Below are 21,332 nucleotides of genomic sequence, written 5' to 3' on the forward strand. Positions count from 1 at the left end.
CAGGCTGCTTGTCCCCCTGTGCAGGCAGGGCACAGCATGGCCTTGGAGCAGCTCTGCTGCCAGAGATCAGCCAGGCCTCTGAGTGCTGGGGCAGAGCTTCATTCCAAACACACCCTAAAATGGGGTTCTGGGGCACGCAGCAGAGGCTGGTGGCTTTCTGCATGGATGGGACGATGCTTTCAGCCCCTGGAGCGGAGCAAAGCCAGCCTGTCTTCACCCCCAAAGTTCCCTGCCTTGCCTTCCTCACCTGCACAGCACCCAGCCAGCCCTCCAGTGACCTGCCACCCTCCCAGAAAATAATTTTATATAAGATTCGGCATAAAAAATTTTTTTAATGCCTGCATTTATTCCAACTTCTCTTATCCCTCTGTCGCGGCGCTGCTGAACCTCGCCCACCTCCGGAGCTCATCCAGGCACCTTCACACTGCTCTGAGCCCGAGTGACAAGTGCAACAACACAGAATGAACCTTTCCCACTGCAGAAATCCTCGCTCCTGCGTGCTCTGCTCAGACAAGCGCCTGCGGTAGGTGCAGGAGCTGCGAGGAGCTCCCCCAGCACCCGAACCACCCCGGGGTATCTCGCTGAGCACGAGTCATTTGTTAATTGGGCAATGTAAATATGATCAGCTGCAGATGTGTGGCAAACCTGAGCGCTGGGGCTGCCTCGGAATTCCTTTAAGGTTGCTAGTAGAGCAAAGAGATTGATTAATTAGCTCGCAAACCATCGTGACTTCCCGCATTTGTGGTGGTATCTGTTGGAATATCAAGGCAGAGGGTAAATATGCGAGATGCCACACATACCACGGGCAGCCGATCCTGGTTTTGGCCAGCAAAACAAACACTTCAGGTCTGATCAAAAAAATGTCCTGTTTGGAGATTTGGCTGCTCTCTAATTAAATGCAGGAAAAGCAAAAAAAAAAAAAAAAAAACCAACAGCCCAGAGCTGCCACCGCCTCCCTCTCTCCCTCCACTGCTCACAACAGTCTGGGGCTGGGCAAGCCGGGGATGCCAGGTTTGGGGGAGATTCGGGAGGTCTGAGGTCGAGTGTGCAGTACCAGGAGCTGGAGCCAGGTTCTCAGTCATGCTCAGCCTCCTTCTCTTGTAGAAAGAGATCAAATCCCCAAATTCTTGTTCTGCACAGCAGCTTTGCCCTGGTGCAGCAGGAGAAGACCCCAGCCTGTGGTGGTGATGCCAGTAAAGGTCTTTGCCTGCATCCTGCCCTCTGTAAAATGATATTTATTGGTGGGTTCGTGCCTGCAGGGCACAGCAGCCACTCATTTAAATAAAGGGATTTGCTCAGAGGAAGCTTTTTAATCCCTCCTCAGTGTCGGCAGCAGCGGAGGAACGGCGCGAGGAAGAAGTTCAAACGCTGGGGAAACACAGTCAACCTATAAACAGGAACTTCAGAAAAAAGAGAGAAATCCTCAATCCCAAGGCATGTCCTGCCCTTAATCACCACACGCTCAGCTGCCACCACGCTGCTGCCTTTCCTGGCTGGAGGCGCTGGAGCTTGGAGTGGCTGGGCCTCAGCAGAGCCGCAGCTCCCTGAGGACTCTCAGGTGGACTCTCAGGGAGCTCTTGGCATCATCAGCACCTCGAGCACCTCTGCAGGCAAAACGTCTTTAACCTCCAGCTCAGCGCCATGGAAAACATCCCCTTTTTTGCCATCACACTTCAGAGTTGTTCTGTTCATTTGTGGTTGTTCCATGCCAGGCTGTGCAGGGGCCTGCAGGAACGCTGGGATGAGGCGGTGTCTGCTCCTGGTGCCATCACAGGGGGATGAATCCCCTCCTGCATGTATTTTTTTGCCCTAAAACCCCTTTCTTTGGCCTTGGGTGTTGCAGCGCATGGTAGTGGCTGCCCATGCCCTCTGCTGGTTGGAATCCTGGGAGTTGGAGGGACTTTGTGCAATGAACCTTTTTAGGAACAAACAGCATTTGGTTGCTCCTGAAAAAGGGATTTAGAGGAGCTGGGTGCACTCCTGATGGGAAGATGCAAGTCAACAAACCCCACAGACACTTTTTGGAGCAATTTTGCAGGCTTGCAGCTCCACACAAACCCCATGGACACCTTTTTGGAGCAATTTAGGAGGTGAGCAGCTCCACACAAACCCTACAGACACTTTTTGGAGCAGTTTAGGAATTGGAGTAGTTGGAGCAGTTGTGGAGTTGAGTAGCTCCACACAAACCCTGTAGAAAACTTTTTGAGGAATTTAGGAGCTGGGCAGCTCCATACAAAACCTGTGGACATTTTTTGGAGCAGTTTAGGGGTTGGGCAGCTCCCAGAGTGGCTGTGGGAGGACGTGGGGTGGCGGTGGCAGGATGAGGCTGGCACAGGAGCCAAGGGACTGACTCATGGGCACGGAGCTGTGCCAGCGCCGCCAGCTCCCTCTGACTTCAGTGCCTGAGAGAGTTCTCGCTGTTTCTCCCTCTTCCCTTTCAGCACAGGAATTGTTACTCATTCCCTACACAATGCCATGTAGGCTTTATTGTGGAACGAGCAATGACACGGAGCTCCTGGGCATGGGAATGCAATTGATTGAAACCCTGGGTTTCCGACATGACTTCAAAATGTAACAATCACAGATATTAAGATGTTGGCACCAGGAGCAGCTTGGAGGATAATTATGTATTATGATCTAATTTTTGGGATCTGCGCTCATTGCGAAATCCTGCTGCTTTCCTGTCTCCCTCGAGAGCATCTCAAGCTGCAGGTCCCTTAACTCCCTCATCCCCTGGCTCATTCTCACTTTTTTCCTCTTTTTTCTCCATCTTTCTCTAAAGTTTTACTGCAGAGCCTCTGTCTTGAGCTGGAAGAAGTCAGGCTGTTCTTTAAGGTCCTTATCACTGTAGTGCATGGGAAAAAAATTGAATTAAACTGGGACAGACCTGGCATCTTTCAAATCTCCTGCACCTTTTAACTCCAGAATCTGATGCTGCTGCAGATTTAGTAACTGATGCCAGGCCAGGGGGCTGTGGGTGTACACCAAAAATCCCCTACAACTTCATCACTGGATGAAGAGGGATAAATGATTGAAGAGCCATTTTTCTGAGTTGTTATTGGAAAAGAACAAATGTTCAGGTCAAGAACTGCAGCATTTCAGTGTTCCCTGTGAGTGGAATGTCTTCAGGCATGTGGAGAACTGGATAGAGGACAATGAAGCCACACTGCTTTTGGACTCCTGATGCCACCACACCTCCCCTCTGTCTGAGACCCCTCAAGCTGAGGCAATTTCAGCTCCAATCCTGTCCCCACAGTGGCTGCTGCCTTTTCCCTTGGTTTATTGTGCAAATAACTCAGCAAGCACAGAGCCGGAGCTGAGGGGAGGTGTTTCTGTCTGTCCCTGCAAACGCTCCTGCCCAGGCTGTGCTCACAGCCAGTACTTCCTGCCCTTCCAGATGAAATTGCTTTGGATATTATCTCTGCTGTGATTCACTCCTGAGCACTAAATAGAGTTCTTCTGAAAGTTTTACTCTCTGTGACTAAGCTGGTGCTGAGTTTAGCCAGGTTAGTGAGCTCTGGCAGTGCGGGGCTCGCTGTTGTCACTCTCTGTGACATCACTGGGGACAGGCAGTGATGCCCAGGAACACTGAGCCTGCACACCTGAGCCCAAAGGAAAATAAAACTGGATAAAGCTGGAATTTGCAGCTTTCCTCCTGATATTCAATAAGGGCTGGCGTTGCTGTCATTCAGTTTTCAGTTTAAAATCTGTAAGGTGACCACATTTGGGGGTCTCTCACCCCTGGAATTGTCCAAGGCCAGGTTGGACAGGGCTTGGAACAACCTGGGACAGTGGAAGGTGTCCCTGCCCATGGCAGAGGTGGGACTGGATGAGATTTAAGATCTCTTCCAACTCAAACCATTCCATTATTCCATGATTGGGGGGATCACTTTTGGTGCTAATGACTGCTAATGTCTACATGAATCAGAAATGTTTTGTAAATCCAGAAGCACCCATGAACAAGGAAGAGTCCTGAAGGCATGGGGATCTCTAGGGTCTGTGAGACAGTCACTGAAATCTCAGCCACACAGACAGCTCAGCCTCATCCCTCCGAAAAAAGGCAGGGCAAGAGAGGGTGAAGGAACTTTTAAAAAGTGCAATTTGATTTTGGTTATTTCAATTTGGGACACTTTTTTGTCTAACAATACTCATTTTCTATCAACAGCAGCCCCCTCACAAGTCCTTCTGTCCCTGCAGAGTTGAGCAGAATCTTTCCCAGAGCAGCAGCTTTGTCCCAGCTCCATCAGCCCTCGCTCTGGGGCACTGTGGAGTGAAAATGAACCAACGTTGAGACAGCACCTGAGTAAATTCATTCTCATTTCCTGATGAAACAAACCATCCCCTCAGGCTTTCTCCTAGAAAAAAAAAGGAATCAATCAAACACTAAAAACACGATAAAATAAAGAGCATGCAGAGAGAAATCTGCTTTCCCTTGTTTTCCTGAGTAGGAAGGCAGCAGGGCTTTGATGTGGGGACACACATTTGAGAGCAGTGCTGACAGACAGCCCCCCAGAGGCTCAGGAGCAGAGTCTGGGCTCACACAAACACCCCCACACCCACGTCAGGACACCCAGTGCTCCCAGTCACAACTCTGGATCCCACTGGGATGGGCTCCCCCAGGCACTGGCTTCAGCTGCTCCCACAAAAACCACGTGCAAAGATCATCTTTATTTTTTTTTATTCCCTTTGCTTCCTGTTCTGGCTGGAGATTAAAAGATAAAGTGTTAGTGAGCAGCCCCCTCCCCTCCAAGGCCCAGTGGATGCTCGAGGAAAGGTTTGATTTGGAGAGGTTTGATCTGAAGTTCTGAGGAGACTCAGGTGAGTGTTGCAGCCCAGGAGCCCCTAAAAAGGGGCTTTTTAAAACTTGTGATCCCACAGTCAGTCCCAGAAAATGTCCCACACTGCTCTCCAGAGACATTCAAAGCACTGAGAAAAGAGCTCTGGGTTTTGTCTTTTCTGGATCCTGGAGACTGAGCAGACTCAGGGCTGTGACAGGCGGTGCCACCCTCCTGCCAGCCCTGCTGATAATCCCCTTCTAAAAGCCATCACCGAGCCCCAGATCCTCCAACTGGGAGGATTTTTTTTCCTCCTGGAGCTTCAGGAGTTCCTCCTCACAGCCCTGTCTCCTGGTCACCCACACCACACAAACTACACCTGGGCAAGGCCTCAAAACTCTGGGAAAACACAAGAATGGGGTAAAGACACCTGAAGAGACTCCTCATGTGGGTGCCACTATTCTCATTAAAAATGGGGTTAATACCTGAGCTGGAACCCCCCATGCTTCCACTTTCAAACAACATCCCCCTGCCCCAAGCTGGTGCTTGACCAGTGATGGTCTCTGTTGACACCAGATGGTTTTCATCGGACTCAGTATTTTTACTCTGCAATAATAACATCAGCGATTGTGAATGAATTAAGTTGTCTCAGCTATCACTTTCCCACCAATTATATTGAATTATGAACAACCCTTCAATAAGAGAATCTCCCTTCTCAGTTATTGCTGCTCGAAGATATATTTGCCTGGTGGCCAGCTCTGTATTATTTGACTGATTTATAGGCCCATAACTTACGGAATTAGAGGTGATCTTTTTTTCAGAGCTTTAACTCTAAGTGGTTTCTTTTCTTTTTCTTTCTTTGAAATCATGTGGAAAATGAATATGATAGATTTGCCCTCCATATATTTTCAGCCCTTTAATAGCAAGCTAAACTTCACATGCAGCTTTCCAGCCTGCACCCTCACCCCACATTAACTCTGGAACTCGTCATTCCAAACACACTCAAGCTGAAATGGGCTTTAGGTTGTCTAAAATATTGATCAACCTTTAACCCCTGTAAAAGGCCAGTAAGAAACTCAGGAATCTCTTAATAAATTCAGGAATATGGTGGCTTTTTTTTTCATTAAAAGCCAAACCTTCAGAAGATTTTATGTAGGGAATATTTTAGAGTGTTATCAGCAGAAATCATCTTGCAGCGAGTGCAGCATTGCTGTTGCCAAAGCATAGATTTGGTCAAACTTCTTTAGGACACAAAAAAATAAAACCCCTAAAAAGTTTATTCCTGTTTGAATAGAGCTGACATCACCCTTAAATGATGGAAAATTTTAGGACTATTCTTGACACTGCTCTGTCTGACCTGGAGGCAAAATGTTGGAGTCAGAATTCCTCCTCCTATGAAATATCCTCTGATTCTCATCAGCCCCATCAAAATTTATGGGGTCTCCATGGCTGAGTTGAGTTTGGAGGATGAATTTAGCAGGACCAAGATGCCAACTCTCCATCACTTATCTGAACCTCAGGCAGCCTCTCAGATTTCCCCAGAAGGAATCTGTGCTTGGAATTGTTGATGAGATTAAGTAAGAGAAGCATCCCTGTACTTCAGGCATTATTCTGGGATAGAAAAATTCCAAGAGATTTAGAGATTTTAAAAATGTTCACTAAAGAAAACAGGGCCTTTGGTTTCTTCTTCTAAATCTAGTGGAGAACCTGGATATGTGGAATTTTGCTGCTGTTGGGCTGGGTTTCAGTCGAATTATAATGTCTCCTAAATTCTAATAAAGTGAAAAGCTGACAGTAAAGAACCTGTGCCTGGCCCACCTGAAAACAATGTCATGGGATTTCTCCATTCCCTGTGTGCTGCCTTGCCAAATGTCTCATTGTCATAGGAGACAGGGAAGGATTGTTGTGAAATAACAATAAACAAACAAATAAACAAGAATTAATAGGTCAGGCTTGCAGAAACGCCTCCAGACAAGCTGGGCCAGTGCGGATCAGCTCGGTCTCCCGGGATAGGAGGCATTAGCAGTACTTTCCATGGGATAAGTACAAGAGAAATTGGCTCTGCCTGTTCCTCCAGTACCTGAACTTCCTGTGATGATTTTTTGAAACCCTGCTGTGAAACAGAAAATGGTGCTGGAGCCCTTCAAAGGGGTTATGAAAAATCAGTGGCACTTTGCCTCTGCCCTTGCATTTCTCCTGTTCTCTGGACTGCATTTTCCTTGACCCCAAAGTTACCTCTTTGCTCACAGCTTGCCTTGCTCTGATGGATGCTCCATCACAAAATCATGGAATATCCTGACCTGGAAGGGACCTACAAGGATCATTGAAGTCATCAGCAGGTGTTTGTGTTTCTACCTTCTGAAGGCATCAAGCCCAGCCTGTGTGAAGATCAGAAGGTGCTGGAGAGCTCGTAGGACCCAGATCCCACAGGTGTCCCACATCCCACAGGGCCAGGACAGGCTCTGCTCCTCAGGGAGCTCCCGTGCTTGTCCATGGGCTGGATCCTGTGCCTGGGGGTCGAGTCCATGATATACATGGAGAGCAAAGAGATGGACTTGCAGAGGAGCCATCCGACCTCAAACAGCTACATCAGGATGGGTGGGAGTGACTTCTGCAGGTGCCCACCCCTCTGCATGGACCAGGGTGACAGAGGAATGCGACTGCACTGCCCAGCCGCACGCGAGGCTCTGCGGTCTCCTGCTGAGCTCTCCCCACCCTTTCCCACCAGGAACACCAACACCCTGCTCCCACACAGGAGGGAAAGGTGGCCCATGAGCTGTCCCAAGCACTGCCACCCCCAGCACGCGGCCTCGCGCTGGCTCCTGGGCGGATGCCAGGGAGCCACTCTGCCTCTCTCACACTCACATTCTACTGCCATCTGCAGATGATTATGGCAAAGCTCAAAGTCCACTGGCTCCTGAACAACCCCATCCAGCCATCCCAGTGGGATAATTGAGGTGGAGGTGCTGGGAGGGAGGAGGGAGGGCTGTGATTATTCATCTCCTGAGCGAAAGGTGCTCCACTCCGCTTGTTAAATGGCCCAGGAACCACAGGCTGATGTTATTAACTCGTGCTCAGGAGCCAAAAAACCCAGCCCTGTTGTGAGAGGAAAAAGGGAATGAAGCACTCGAGAGTCCAATCTCTTTGGTGCTAATTTTAGGCCTTTTGCTGGCATTGGGAGCTGTTTCATCCCCTCAGCTCTGGTGCTGCGCCACAGAGGCAGCTTTACAGACTGTTAGTGGCTCAAATAGCACTTCATGTGCAAGGAGTGAGGGGAAAAGCGCTGGGTCCCTCAGCTTTGTGGGGTTTGAGCTGAGTTATGCAAACAAAGCTGCTTCAGCTGTGGAGTTATTTACAGGCTGGCTCATGAAAGCCTTAGTGACAGATTTAAATGAATTAATTTCTCTGACTTTCATTCGCTCTCTTCCCCCCTCTTTCCCCTCCAGCTATTACAAGTAATTACAGGAAATCTTCGTATATCACATCTTCAAAAAGGCACAATGGAAAGCTATAGCAAAGATATCCACTTCTTCTTGCTTTCATGTTTGTTTTGGAGGGGATGAAAGGGTGTGGTGGAGCTTTTCCTCGCAGCACCTCCGAGCTCTGCTCAGATCACCCAGCACAGGCACCCCGAGCACTCCTCTGCTCTCCCTCAGCACAGACAAGACCTGGCAACCCTGCAGCAATTATTTAGAGCTTTCTTGGCTTTCAAACTGCTTTTAATGATTATGGGAGACATCCACAGTAATCAATCTAAACATGGCTTTTTTTTAATTTTGGAAGCATTAAAGAAGAAATGCAAGTGGTTGTTCTTTTAAACCTGGCTGTTTGCTTGCTCAGGGAGCAAAGCAGTTGTTGGGAGTTGTGGTGACATCTAAGAGGCAAAATCCAAAAGCACAAACTTTATTTTGAACTCAGCATTGATTTAGGGGAAGGAAAGACCTGGCCATACCTGCAAACAACTCCTAAACCAACGTGCTTGAGTCCAGAGCTTTGGTGAGCAAAGAAAGGGAAGAAAACCATCTGGAACTGGCTGTGATCAACCTAAAATATCACCAAGAGCATCTTTGTTCCCACCAAAAGGTATAAAACTACATTAGGAGAGACAGAGAATTAAGTAAAAACCATGGTGCCCATAGTTGGATAAAGCAGGGAGAGAGAAAGAAAAGCTCTGCTGCTTTGGTTGCCTCCAGGGAAAGAAGTGTTGGGTTTTTTTTTTAATGGAGAAAAAAAAGAATTTTCCACTGGAACCTGGGCAGAAAGTCAGAATGAAATAGATGTAATTGAGGCACAGGCCCAAATGAGGGATTACATTACTGATATGTTTTTTCCTAAATGATTCTCCTTTTAATTTTATGTACTGTCAGGGAAACCTCTTAGATACATAAATACTGTTGGGAATTAAATTGGTCTCAGAAATGTGGGGTTTATCTTTTTTGACAGAGGCAAATCAAAGGATAAAGGCTGGATCTTTGATAGAAACATAACAGAGTTTGTGCCAGGGAGGTTTCACCACTCTGATCCAGTGTGAACAACTTGCAAACTCCACTGAATTTCGAGGCGCTGCTGTGGATATTCATAAAGGGAGCTTGATTTAAATCAAAGAGTGTCCAATTCCTCATCCCTGATAGTGGGATCACTTCTGGACAGGATTCAGACAGACCCAACACCCCCACCCATCCCAACCATCACCTCCCAGTTTCATGTCTTTTTACCACCACATAAATTGCATTGAAGCCCAGTGATGTCACTGCTCCAAAATCCCCCTAATCCTCAAAGCAGATACAACCACAGGGGTTTAAACACCTCTGTTAATCCCTTAGAGAGAATAATAAATCATTTGTTCGAGGAAACTTTATCTCGCAGACACCGACACGGCCACGGCTGTGACACGAAACGCCAGGAGTGATCCAAGGGTTAAGCACAGGAAGACAGAACTAAAAACTTGACTCAATTAAATCACAGTTCTAGGCAATTTTCTGATCTGCAGAGGAAGGCTGAGTTCCTGGCAGGTGATGTCAGTTGTGCCTTGCTGATGGACACGACTGCACACGACAGTTCAGGTAGCCCAGAACAAGTTCCTGAACCATTCGGCTGATCCCCAGCAGAGGTTATTTTGCAAGAATCTGCTTTTCCAAGAGGGTCATGAATATCAGCAGCTCTCACATGAGGTCCAGAAAATGGTCCCTCTCTCCTGAGAAAATCCCTAAACTCTGGATAAAAAAAATTAACCTTTGCCTTACATCACCAGAAAAGAGAGGAATATAAAAGACCCCAAAAACTGCAGCAAGCAGAAGGTGTTGATGTCTTTATACCTTATGGCAGAGGCACAGGCCTTCTTTAAGAGCTTGGCTGAAGCTTTTTCTAGCCAGGAAAATTCTTCAGGGATGTAAAAGTCCCACACATCCACATGTCCATGGATAACTGACCACACCTATGGCAGAGCTCCTCCTCACCTGCCCGAGGGATATGACCCAAGAGCAGATGGAGAAGGACTGGAATGAGGGGCACATTCCCTGCACCTCCTATTTCCTTCTTCTCAGCTGCTCCCTGCTGACCACCAAATAGAAACAGATTTCCATGAATTATTGGGCCATTATTGTTGGGATCCCAAGCCTATTTAGTCTCATATTCTGAGAATTTACAAACTGTAGCAGCAACACAAACAACGGGGTCAATAACAACTCAACCCATCCCTGAAACTGGCCAATGTGGGAGTCAGCTGGGACAGCAATTTGGGGCAGGAAATTTGCCTTTTTCCATGGGAAATTGCTGGGGGAATTTAGGAAGACAAACTGAAATCACACACAGAGGACTCTGCCCAGCTGATAAGGATGGAAAAGTCTTTTGCACAACTTGAGTTTGATTTTCAGACACATTTTATTAGAAAATCAGACTCAAGGGCAGCCAAAGCGTAGCCCCAGGTACCCAAGCTTCCCACAGGATACATCGCTGGAGTTTGATGAGTCATGTTGTCTTTAAAACAATCCTGGAAACGCCCAAATGCTGGTCCAAATCGAAATGGAAACCTTAAGTGAGGCAGAGAATAGCAGCAGTGGAGGTGTTTGGGCAGTGAGGACACGCAGCACTGAAATGAGATCCCACCACGGATGCTGCCCTTGCTGGGGCTTGTTTGTTTTGCAACACCTTCCTAGCCCTGGATGGTTATAATTTCCTTGGAGGTTTTTTTGTTGGTTTTTTTTCTTGTTTTTTTTTTTTTTTTTTTTTTTTTTTGTTGTTGTTTTTTGTTTTTTGTTTTTTTTTTAAAGAATAAAGTGAGAAAACAGAAGGGAAAAAATGAAAAAAAAAAAAAAGGTGATTTTTAAATCAACTGTCATTCCTGGCAAGGCTGAGGATCCCAGCAAGGTATTTGTTTATTATCAGGTATTTCCTCAGGATCAAATCCAGGGGAGAGAAGTCTGGTCCTGGTTAAAGCCTGCTTAAAGCCCTCCTTGAAAAGAGATTTATGCAAGGAAATTACCTAACCTGGGGCAGGGCCTGAGTCAGCGGCAGCGGCTTCTCCGCGCTCATTGTTGGTGCCTGAGGGGTTTTTTTTAGCCCCCGCCGAGGGCGCCCAGTGAGAACAGCGGCGGGTCCTGGCTCACAGAACGGGATCAAAGCTCCAATTGTTTCGAAGGAAATGACCCAGCAGGAGCAGAGCGCTGGACACCGGCTTTGCTCCCAGCCTCACTAGCAGCGGTTGGCACCGGGCACCTCATTTGGGGTGAGGGACACGCGGGCACCTCGCTGCCACAGCATCCCTTTGGTGCTGGGACTGCGCTTCCTAAATCCCACCTCTTCCCGTGACTGGGAGTGGTGCTGTGCAAAGATTCCCACCTCAGCTGGAGCTTTTCCCAGTTTTTGGCTGATTCTGTGAGTGGTGGCGGTGCAAAATTCCCAACTCAGCAGAAGCTTTTCCCAGGTTTTGGCCACTTTTGGGAATGGTGGCTGCACTAAGATTCCCACCTCAATTGGAGCTTTTCCCAGTTTTTGGCCACTTTTGGGAGAAGGGGACACCAATCTCCTGTCACCCGTGGCGTGGTGGGACCGCAGGAGGGCAGCCCTGGCTGCTGCCCCATCCCTGCTGCTCCCAGCTGGAGCATTCCCCGAGGAAGTGGCACTGCCCCATCCAGGCAGCACATTTAAAGCCCAAAGGATGGAAAAGACCTTTGAGTTCATCCCTGCCACTTCCCTGCCAGCAGCCAGTCGGATGCATTTAATTGTCTCCTCATGGGACTTCCACCCTTCCTTTGGGGAAAAAAAACTTCCCATACACAGCTGAGCTCAGGGACACTTCAGCCACGGGCAGGGCAGCAGCTCCAGAGCACATGACTAGGGTTGAAACAAGGTTTTGGAGGCAAAACACGGCCTGAGCAGGTTGTTGTATTATTTTTCCAAGGTCACCGCTGGAATATCTGGCAGCCTTTATCTCACGGCTGGGAAATTTTACTGTACTTGCAGAAAACAACCAATATTTCTCATTCTGCTGCCCGACTCCTTGCTGTTTGTGTTGGTTTAACTTCCCTGACCCTAAAACACGAAACTGGAGTAACGTGGGCTTGAAGTGGAGCCCGAGGTGGATGTGAGTGATGTGTGTAATATGGTAAAGGACTGGGAAACAAACATCCAGCAAGCATCCTGGATGGAAACTCTTTCATCTGCATTGATCATTGATGTCCCTGCTGACAGAGCGTGGCTCTGCCAGCAGCCTCTGATCACTTTGAAATGCCTCACAAATATGTCTCCCTGCACTTAAGGTTTTCCGCTGCTAAGAAATATCTTAATGCTAAAGATTTGTTTACAAGGGGTGGCTGTTTCCACTTGCTGGAGCGTTTAAAAAGTTGTTTTTTCCAACCGCAAAGTAGATCTAAACATTAAGTGTTTCTTAAGTTGGGTTTCCAGCTCCTACACTGCTATAAACATTGTTTCATTGGTTTAAAGCAAAACACGGCAAAAAAATTTGCTGCTTTCACTTAGCCTCTCGTAATGTAAAAGAAAAAAAAAAAAAGAGTGTTTTTAAAGAAGTTTTATTTTTAAAAGGCTCATTGTGCAATGCCTGTGGTTGAAAACAGGGTCATGGGGACAAAGCACTTCCCTGTTTGCACTGACGGTGCCAGGGGTGGGTTCAGCTCCTGTGCCCTCTCCCTGCTGCTCTGCTGCTCCCTTGGGAGGGGGAGCTGATAAATGTCAGCTCTGCTGCCACCAACTCCAGCTGGAGGAATTGGGATCCTGGTGCCTCCCAAGGCTGGGAGTTACCTGCAGGGAGGCTGGTGGTGGGTGCTTTTGGGGCTGCAAAGCCAGGGGGTTTGAGCTCTGCTCTGAGGGGACACTGAGCCCTCTGCTCTCAGTTGTCTCCAGGGTTTGTAACAATTGTCCTTGCAGCAAAACCCCTTTCCTAAGCCTGGGCTCATTCAGGGGTAAAGCTTGGGGATAAGGGGTCTTCCATCTGCAGAACTGTCCTGAAAAATCAAACGTTCCTGGGACTGTTCAAAGCCAGCTTGGAGCAACCTGGGATAGTGGGAGGCGTCCCTGTCCATGGCAAGGGGTGGAATGAGATGGTCTTTAAGGTCCTTTCCAGCCCAAACCATTTTGGGATTCAGTGATGGCGGTGATTTCCATGATCACCCACTTTCCAGGGTCAGCTCTTCTTCAGGATTTCGTGATGGTTGTCTGAAAATGGACAGCCCAAATGAGTGATTTCTGTTTGAAAACGCAGGCTGCTCTATCACTGCACATTCCCAGTTGGATCACTGGAAGTGAATGATCAATAGGAAAACAATTGCTGGTTTGGAGTGGAAAACAGTGTCCGGAAAATATTCCTGTGATATAGAAACATCACTTGGATCAGCTGAAATGCCACCAACTGCCCCAGCAGCTCTACAAAAAGGGCTCTAATCCATGCCCAGGTTTTATTTGCTATGATATTTTTGCAATCTCTTTAAAATTAAGGAAGTTCTAGCGTTTGTGGGAATTAATTCACAACCTGAGCATCCTGAACCTCCAATAAACTCTGCCTAGGCTGCAACTCCTTGTGCCTTCAATACCTGAATGATACAACCAGAGTCAGGCCAGGATTGGCTGCTGAGTGCTGGGAGAAGCTTTTCCTCAGGCAGGAAGGGAGAGCCACTCACTGCTGGCCCCAACTGGGGTTCAGGTTACGATAAATCTGCTGTCAGATCTCACAGCAGTCCATCAAAACTCCTGCCAGGCCACTCTGGTGCTCACCCCCCTGTGCTGGATCTGTCCCCACGCTGCTGGGGATGTCACCTGGGCTCTGCTCCTGCCCTCCAGCTGAGAGGAAACTTCCCGTGGGATCTGGAAGATGCCACAGCAAAGAGCCCTGAGCTCAGAGCTAGCACAGCTCCCATCAGTTCTGCTGTGACACTTGGATGCCACGTTAGCAATTCTGGAAGCAGATTGTGAAAACTCCAGGTTTTTTGCCTGTCTGGTGTATCCTCGCTTTCCTTATGGGAAATTCAGGAGCTGGAAGCTCTCAGTGAATTGATTTGAAGTTAAAAGCTTCTTTAAACACAGCTTGGGCAGTTCATATGTTCAAACTCAAATGATGCTTTAGTAGTTCTGCTCTAAATTTATTATTCTTATCAAGAAAGGCACATCTTGGACTGTCAGAAAGCTCCTGGGTATTTTGGGATGACTCTGAAGTGGAATCCCCTTGCTGCTATTCTGATGTCCTCTGCACAAAGGAAGGAGTTGCCCATCCCACAGTCTGGTTGAAAAGTCAAAATTAAGCCATTTTTAACATTCTGAAAGCACAAACATATTTTGCTTCCCGGTTGTTGTTATTTTATGAGGCGCTCTGAATCAAAAAGTTGCACGAGTCTTTTCTTGATGAAAAGGAAAGCCACTTGTATTTCCAAAACATTTCAAGTGGAAATTGTTGATACACTCTCACTTTAGCCAAAAATATAAAAGCACTTCAGGACGACTAAACAATAAATGTCTGTCATTCTTCTCCTCAGTCACTTCTCCGTTTCCCTCGTGAAGTTGTTCATTTAAATGTGACAACATCCAGGTTTCCTACAATCAGAGTTTATCCTGCTCTTTCTCATTTCCCCCTCTCCCCATCTGAAGATCTTCATTCTCTCTGCAGCTCAGGAACGGCACAGGAAGATCCACACATCAAAGCATCCACGTGGGAAAGGGACAGGGAAGAGTTCAACAGCACCAAAAAAAGCCTCTTCCTCTCTTTACCCTGATCCAAGTCACCCAAAAGAAGGAGCCCAATGCTGTGGTTGGCACAGCTGTGGATCCCTGTTGGAGCAGGACAAGGACACCTGTGCTGGGCTGTGCTCGGAAATCAGGGAAAGTTCATCTCCAGGCAGAGATGGCTGCAAGGAGACAACACACAGAACACACAGAGCCTCAGGAATGGCACAGCTTAGAGATGGGAACAGGATATGTTTTTCCCATGGTTTGGGAACAACGTGAATGCTTTCTCACATACTGTTGGTGAAGCACTTTGGCACACCTGCGCACTTGGACAGCTCTGTTATACTCCAAGGTCTCCTACTCGGCTGTTAAGGGCTCTTTTCCTCTCTAAGAACATGGATTGATTACATGGAAACATGATTTGGTTTTGTATTTGTGCTGGATCGTGGATCAGGAGGAAGCTGCAGCATGTTCTGGCTCCCGAGCAGAGCTTTCAGTTCCACAGCTCAGAGTGAGAGAGGAGCAGGGACAGCCCGGAGATGTTTACACAGCTCCCTTTTTATTTTGACCATCCTGAATAGGGAAAAATTGTTTACATGCTCCAGAGGATGTTTTGCCACTGTCACTTCCTACAGAAACGTCCTCAAGTTTTGAGTGCTGGCAGAGACAAATCACTCCTTGTGCCTTTGGCTGGAGTGCCCCAGGAGAGACGACAGATCTCACTCCTCCCTGGGCCCATCAATCCTGTAATCAGCTCTGCCAGATCCAAACAAATCACAGTTGCCTCAGGGCATCTGCCTCTTGTTATTCCAGATGATTTTGGGTGGGATGCACAGCAACAGGAGTTCTCAGATCCCTGGGTGAGTGGGATGAGCTTTGTCCCCAGATATCCCCATCCCACTGCTGGTGGGAACCACACAACCATTCAATGCCGCTGGCTTCTTAAACATCCATTGCAATGAATTTAGAGCTCCATTTTACACTTAAGTAACAGTTTGGCATTGTCAGGGGGTGGGGACAGCACAGAGCTGCTGCTCTGAGAAGTGGATCCTGTGTCACCTCCTGTTTTGAGCATCAGCAGAGGGCTCAGCTGGTTTTTCCTTCTCTCCAGGTGGTTCCTCAGCCCCCTCAGTCCCAGGCTCAGCACTGGTAGAAATAAAGATCCCCTCAGAGTGTAAATTTAGAGTCCATCATATTTGAGCACCACCACCAGAGCCAAATTCTCAGATTCCTGAGCTCCTGCAGCTCCAGTTCTGTTGGTGCAGTTGTGTCCCATAGGTGGGACAGCACGAGGTGTTTTCCTAAGCTGTAAAACAGGGTGGCTGCAGTCAATTCAAAGTTCACCATTTTCCACCCCCACACAAAATCAAAGAGGGCACAAAAAGCCAGGGAATTGCAACTTTTTCCCCATAAATGTCCTTTAAAAATGTTTTCAGTGATCATTTGGCACAGGAACACAATTTCCATCAAAAACTGTTGAAGGACAGGATGGTTCCCCTCCTTTCCCTCCACAACTGGGAAGGATAATTTGTTCCTGCAAAAACCATAAGAAATTTTCCAGTTTAGGAACCGAGCCCCAGCCAATACCTGGCCACGTGTGTACAGGAACACGGAGACGCCGAGGGAGCTCCGTTCCCTGTGGAGCACAGCCCGTGCCATGCTCAGCCTTGGAATGAGTCAGGAGAAGTCAAATGAACAAAACACACGAGGCAGCATCACGCACAGGGGCCGCAGCTACCTGGATTTTATAACATCCACTAAGGCTCCAATTTCATCCGCTTGGCAAACGCCGTCCTGGTGGAAATAATTGAGGCCCGAGAGTCAAAAGCAATGGAGGAAATATCTAAGCTATGAAATGTCAGGTTGCTTTCCAAAAGGGTTCCAATCTCCAACCACATCAAGAAGGGTGTCTGAAAAGACAATCAGGATTTTGGTCAATTAAATGTAGATTTTTTAGTTTTTCTTTTGGTTGGAAATGTGGGGCCCAGAGGAATGCCCAGCCTGGAGGGGTGTTTTATCCTCCACAGCCCTGCAGACCATGTTTTTCAGCTGCAGGTCTGGGGTTATTTTCTCCTCAAGGATTTGTACTTTCTATAAAGTTCCATTCAGATTATCCTCAGTGAGCAATTTGGGAGCTTGTTGCTTTCCTTTTCATTTTGTGTCAAGGAGGTGAAACCTTCAACACTCTCAAACTGCAGCCGAGGAAGCAAAAGCTGAGCTGAAGGTAAATACTCATTCTTCAATTAACTCCTGCTAAAACCACATTTCAACCTGAGAGTGCAGAACCTGCTGCACAGGGGCATTAGTTTCACATAGATACCAGCCACATCTACTGCCCAGTAAACCTTTAAATAGAGTGGTTCAGAGTGGAAAAGTCTTTCCTGAACATGAACCATGAGGCATCATCGATGTCTTACAAGTGGATATCAAAGGTACCAACCACTCACTCTTCTATGTGACAACTGTTCCTCCTCCCTGAAGAGGAAGGAATTCTGTAGTGACTCTTTCAGGGTTCTTAGGAGCCTCTTAAACTTCCTAAGAAAGGGGAAAGGAGGATGAATGTATTCTTGAACATACCAAAAAAAAAAGGACTCAGCTTTATTCTCCTGGGGGAATTGAACTATATAAGTTTATATGCTGTGGTATGAATAAATAAACAATCCCTAACCAATTTCAGACTTGCTGCTGTTTTGGCTGGCAGAACCTTTGCTTGGAAAGGCTTGGCTAACGCCGCTCCGACCAGCTCCCATTTTCTCCTTCCTCTCACTTCCGTGCCCCTGGGCCTCCCTGCTTCCACTCTCCCTCCTTGCCAATCACTTGCATGTTTCCTTCTTTGCTCTGTTGCCTTTTTTTAGGAGACAAGGTCCTTTCCACATCCATATTTTAATTTTTCTCTGTTGCCGAATTGTCTTGTTATGTTCTGCCAAGAAGGGGTTGTCCATAAAACTCATATTTATGAATTGGGGATAAACAGCACTGGGATGTAGGGTAAATAACATGTTTAAAATAAGCTACCCTGATGGTTCAGGGTTCAAGTCCTTGTCACTGAATCTTGGTGGCTTTCCCGTGCATCTCCTCTGCTCCGTTACCCTGTGGACACCATTCCCAGCCCTCATCCCAAATGGAATGCTGCTCCACTGGGGCTGACAAGGACTTCTCTGCACCAGGTTCCTGCAGTGCTTTGTTTCTGGAGCTCTGAAAAGCCAGCAGAGAAGGAGATGCAAAAATAACAGCCTGTAAGGGGATTAAAAGCTTAATTAAGGAACTTTGGGACTGGGTTGTGTGGGGATGAATCGCTCCAGGTATAAGTTGGGAAGGACCTCAATGGGTTGTCACCATCCCTGGGCTCATTCCCATCACCAGCAGGCACTGAGGGTGCCTCAGCCATGGCTGCGGTGCAGTGGAGGTGCTTCCCTCTCACTCATCCCTCTTGTTTGGGGTGTTGGGGCTGAAGATCCCTGGGGAGCCTTTGGGAACAGCATCCTTCATTTCACTGGGGTTGGCTCACTCCTGTCTCCTTCAGCCTCCAGCCCAGGGCACCAGGAACCTGGGGGCAGGGTTAGGACCTCTCTAAACCTCCAGGCTGAACCCACACCCCAGCAGGTGCTGAGTGCATGAACACTGGGTTTCTTTCCTCATATAAATCCAGCAGGGGAGAAAACCATCCCGGAGGTGAAGCCGGGTTGGAAAATGCTGTTTATTCCCTTGAACTGCCTTCGAATGACACAATAGAACAATGGACTGGAGGCGATGGAGAGGCGAAGCCCTGAGGTCACCTTCTCCTGTCCCAGCTGCTGTTCAGCATTGTTCCCTGATGGGAATTCTGCCCGTGGCTCAGCTCCGTGACCATGTGTTTCCTACCACTGTTACCCGGCTGCTCCCTCCCCCAGTCCTTCCGCCTCTTTGTTACTCCCTCAGAGGCCAGGATTATTAATTAAACCTCACTCAGGCTCTCAGGGAGATCAGTATGAGGAACCTTTATCTTAGAGATAGGGAACTGATGCAAAAAGAATGGGAATGACCTTGGGAAAGCCACAATAAGAGGCAACATCCATGCCAGGAGTGCCTGGGGGGTTCACTGCTTGGCAGGGGCCCAAAGAAGCCCTGGGAGGAGGATGTTTAGGGGCATCTTGGAATGCCTGAGCTCAGGAGATGGGCCGAGGCAGGAGTCTCCTGGGATGACACTCACATGGCTGTCACCCCTTTGGGATGAGAGCTTGGATGTCCACAAAGAAGGATGGGCTTCATCAGAGCTTTTGGGGCACCATCCACCTGAGGATGTGGGACAGGTCCTTGGGAGATGTGGGGTTTGCTGGGACATGGATTGAGTCTCAGACATTGTGCTCCTGTTCATTGTGCTCCCACTGTGTGGGTGGCTAAAGCCTCTGTCCTTACAAATCTAAAAGAAACTTCTTTTTTTTCGAATTACCTTCAAGAGCTGTCCCCAGGAAAAAAGCCACCCAACAACAAAGAGCAGAAAATGACATGAAATGATCTCTGAAATACACCCCATGGTGAGCAGGGGGCTTAAGGGACTCTCAGCCTCCCTCCAGTAGCACTTGCAGGCACAGCTGCACGTCCTTCCTGTTCCACTCAGGACTATGTATCTCCATCAGGATGATTTATTCCAGCAAACAAACCTTTTTGGGGAAGAGTCCAGTGGGAGGGAAGTGGCAGCGGGCGGGAAGGCAGCAACTCCTTGGGAGCCACAGACAGCAAAGGGCCTCCTGTTCTGGCTGGGGATCAGGGACAAGGCCAGCACAGGGGGCTCAGAGAGGAACTCGTTAGCATTTATTAAATATCTGACACCCCTCTCTTAGGACAGAGATAAATATCCACACTTAGAACACAATCTAATGGATTTTGCAGGGTTCAGGGAGCGCTGCTGTTCCAGTTGTCTGAGCTGGCGGCTCCCAGTTTGTGGCCATATGGTTGGCTGTGAATTGGGCTAATAAAAATGGAGTGAACTTTTTTTTCTTTTTTTCCTCTTTTATTTTTTGTTCTTCCTGACCCTACTCAGTGCCATAAATACCTGTGTGTAGCAGAGGGTTTATAAATAGCCCAGTAGCATCTACTGACAGCAGACTGGTGTTAAGTCTGACTTAACAGTCAGGCTCTGGATCGCAGCAATGTGGAGCTGGAGCGGGCTGGGAGGGGAATATGTGGCCAATAAAGATTTGGGAAGCTAAAGTAATTCAGAGAGCTCAAAACTGGGCAAAAAAAAATTATACCAGTCTGCAGTGGGACAAGGTTCTGGAATGGAAACGCCTTAAGCCAATATTGCCCCTCTGAGGTAGCCCTGAAATTCCATATAAATTTACGGCAGAGCTGACAGCGAGCTTGAGTAACTCGGTGTGTCTGGACGTCTGGCCCAGTCCAATAATAACACGAAAGGGAATTTTGTACATATCCTTTGCTGATCCGGAGACTTTGGACTCGTTTTTTGGAGATTTTTTTTTTTTTTATTTGACGGTTGTCTACAAATTGTCGGATTCTCGAATGAATCTGTGATTCCAAAGAGTCCATAAACTTTCTCGGCAGTAGCTCCTGGTATGTGAGACTTTTGCAATTCCAGTGCCAATGAGGAGTTATTCAGTTCCTACGGTAACAATCCCCTTCCCTTACGGGATTGCCTCGGTTTCCGTCTGTCCCAGGCACTCAGAAGCCCTGAGTCAAAGCCCAAAACGCCAGCAATTGGAGTTTAAAACATGATTATTTTTAGTAAAAACCTATCAAAATCGGTGCTTTTTTATTTGCTTTCTCGCTTCTGAGTCTGTAGGGCTCCCACATCCCCTCTGCTGGAAACCAAGCTTCAAAATGAAGCACGCTGCTGTTCCCACATAAATTCCACACTCTGGAAGTTAGAAGGGAAAGGTTTTCCCAAGAAGACTGTGTTTTGATGGATTTTTGGGTTCTTTGCCAGCTGATACAAGTGCGAGTGCCAGCTGAGGCTTCTCCCACTGTTGGCGATTTCCTTCCGTGTCTGTTCCCTGGGGTTTTTGGAGGGTTGGACTCTTGCAGAACACCCTTCAGCAAAGCCCTTGGGAACATCTCACCTCTTGGTGCTCTTGTGAAAATCCTTCGAGTGGCTGATGAAGAGCTGGTGTCTGCTGTCATCAGAGCAGTAGCCACTCACAAATGGCCCTGGTTGAGTTCAAAATCTGCTCTTTCCAGAAAAAGGCTTTTGGAGTATTTTGAAGCTGAGTGGACAGATAATCTTTATCTCAGTCATGAGTGAGAAGAGCAGCATCAGCACAGAGCTGAACTCACACGGGCCAGCTGCCCTCTCACAGAACAGTCAGACCTCTCCTTTCTCCTGAAAAATCAAAGGAATTGAAAAATTGTAAAGTCTGCAGGGAAAAAATAGCGTTTTCCTGATGGCAGTTA

The sequence above is a fragment of the Coloeus monedula genome (genome assembly GCF_965178545.1).
Source record: "Coloeus monedula genome assembly, chromosome: 19".
Classification (NCBI taxonomy): Eukaryota; Metazoa; Chordata; class Aves; order Passeriformes; family Corvidae; genus Coloeus; species Coloeus monedula.